Genomic DNA, 2,437 nt, shown 5'->3' with positions numbered 1-2,437 from the left:
CAGAGCCTTCCACCATACCCTTGGGGCTTCAACACTACCTTTCTAGGATGGCTATCCCCAATCTCAACCAGTTGGCCCTAATTACACCAGTCATGCTTTGTTCTGCAATGTTATGGCAGGTGGACTGGTGTTCTGACCAAACACCTGCTAGAGCAGTACCTTTTATCTGATCACATGCATAGGTTCATACCATCCCACAGGCTACAATGGTGCCTTAAGTTCCCTGTGGCTTTTATTTGGGATTCCCTGCTAATAGCAACTAGCTGCTGATTCCTTCACTCCATATTCCAGATGCAGCTTCTCGGTCCTACATTGAAAAAGTGACAGCCACATGAAGCTGTTCAAAGCTTAAGCTTTGGATGATGGAGAGCAGCAGAGTAGCAGTGGCTGTAACATGCTTTAGTTTGAATCCCACTAAAGTAGGTGCAAGGGACCTACAGAGATGGCTTCAGAATTGAATTGTTATACTGCATGTTGGCCGACTATTTTGTTCTCTTCTAGTCTCCAAACTGTCCTAGTGTATTAATTGAACCACTGTGGGTCATTCTCCTAGCACTCTTCTCTAGTTACATTCTCTGTTTAGGCATCTCTTCTGCAGTCTGCCTTTCATGGTGGTTGCATGAGTTTTTGCTGGGTGTTTACCAGTTTTTAAGCTTGGTTTCTGTTAACTAGTAATTGGGCTTCATGTCTTGATGTTCGACTTTCCAAACATTCAGCCAGGCTCCCTGCCTACTTTTCAGCTACTAGCATAACCCTGTCTAAATCTAGGCAGGCCCATCTTGTGTACCACCTTTGTGTAGATTTGCCCAATTTGCAGCATCTGTGTATTGCAAATGTGGTACAGACCAAAAACTTATCCTAGGAAGAATTACACTGTACCCCCTAAAGACTGGTTCTAGATTACAGGAGAACTGTAACCCAAGTAAATGCATGAAGGTATAACAAAAAATACAAATGATTGTAGATGGCTTCAGAATTGTGATGCATGTTGACCGACTATATTTTTGTTCTCCCCAGTCTCTGAACTGTCCTGGTGTATTAATTGGACCACTGGTTGGAATACACACTACCAGAGCACTTTCACCTGTCCTTGTGCAGCTTAATCCTCTGGATTACCAGTTCACATGCAACTGCACTTTTTTGGAATGTACAGGACTGTGTAGCTTGACCTGCAATAAAATTTGCTTTTGGGCTGGTATTTGTGTACTGGTGTGTTCAATGTAATTTTACTGCTCTGTATTGTATGCAAAATGCTTTAAGATGCACTGCGGCAAGTCTTTCTTTCACTCAGAAATGGTTCTGCTGTGCAGTTTATACAATTAAGAATATCTCTGTTAATGAGAGACTACACTCTGGGTGACTGGACTGGAAGTTCTAAGTAATGAGGAGTACTTCATTCTTTACTCATGCAAATTGAAAGACACTGCAAAAAGTACCATGCAGACTTGTCTTATGTGGATCTCAGTTTTATCCAATGCTTGGGCCAGGATGGATATCTTGAAGTCTCCACACAGTTTGGTAGTGCATTAATATTTTAAAACCTAACTTTCATGACTATTGTGAAATGGTTAACCTTTTACTGCTTTCACTTGTGGATTTAGTTCTCTGGGTTTTACATCGGTTGCCCAGTTAGTTCTCTACTCGCCACTGAAATAGTGGGAATTGGGTGCTTATGACATCACAAAGTTTTGTAACCCTTATGTTTATCTTGTACTATAACTGGTAATCTTGTACTCTCAATGTTCCCAGATAATCTCCCTGGACCAATTTGCCAGTTTGCATATAACTGCCCTAGGGTATTCATCTGAGACTTAATTTTCAGCTTGCATATTTTACTAGAAGTGTCATAAGGGCTGACAAGCCAGATACCCAGTACTGAACCGTCTGGGACTCTCTTATCACTTCTCAACTGTTAAACTTTTAGTTTTCCTCAATTCGTCATTCTCAGACGAATGAGAACAGATGCCAATGTAAAACCTGTCTAAGTTTAGTAACAGTGATATTTAAAAAAAAAAAAAAATGTTCCTGTGTTGGGCCTTATCTCCCCCCCCCCCCCTCTCCCCCACTATTATGGCTTTGTTCAGATATCTTGTGCCAAGTTCAGGTATGAAACACCTAATCCTTCCTCACCACCTTTTGATAATGGCAGTCCTCACTCCTAACCCACTGACATAGCTCTTGTCATTCCTAAACAGGACACCACCTTTTCTAAACTAATTAACCAGTTTTGAGCACATGCATGGAATACTGGATGACCATAATGCATTATGGCCTGATCTCTGTACTTTGCATGGCCTGATCTCTGTACTTTGCAACACAAATAACATAGCTGCTGGTTATGGCTTAAACAGTGCATGTCACCCTTCAACGCCCTTAAACTGTTTTGAAACCCCCTGCCATGCAATGGCTCACCCAGAGCACCTCTTCCAGAGGTGGC

General features: G+C 41.9%; 1 pseudogene; it reads left to right on the top strand.

Moving 5' to 3' along the window:
* LOC122793754 overlaps positions 1-526 on the top strand; it is a 55,320-nt pseudogene extending 54,794 nt beyond the window's left edge.
* Positions 527-2,437: the final 1,911 nt, after the last annotated feature.

The sequence above is a fragment of the Protopterus annectens genome, chromosome 2.part0 (genome assembly GCF_019279795.1).
Source record: "Protopterus annectens isolate FY-2018-M chromosome 2.part0, PAN1.0, whole genome shotgun sequence".
Taxonomy (NCBI): domain Eukaryota; kingdom Metazoa; phylum Chordata; order Ceratodontiformes; family Protopteridae; genus Protopterus; species Protopterus annectens.
Note: the sequence above shows the minus strand (reverse complement) of the source record. Positions and strands in the feature narration are given on the sequence as shown.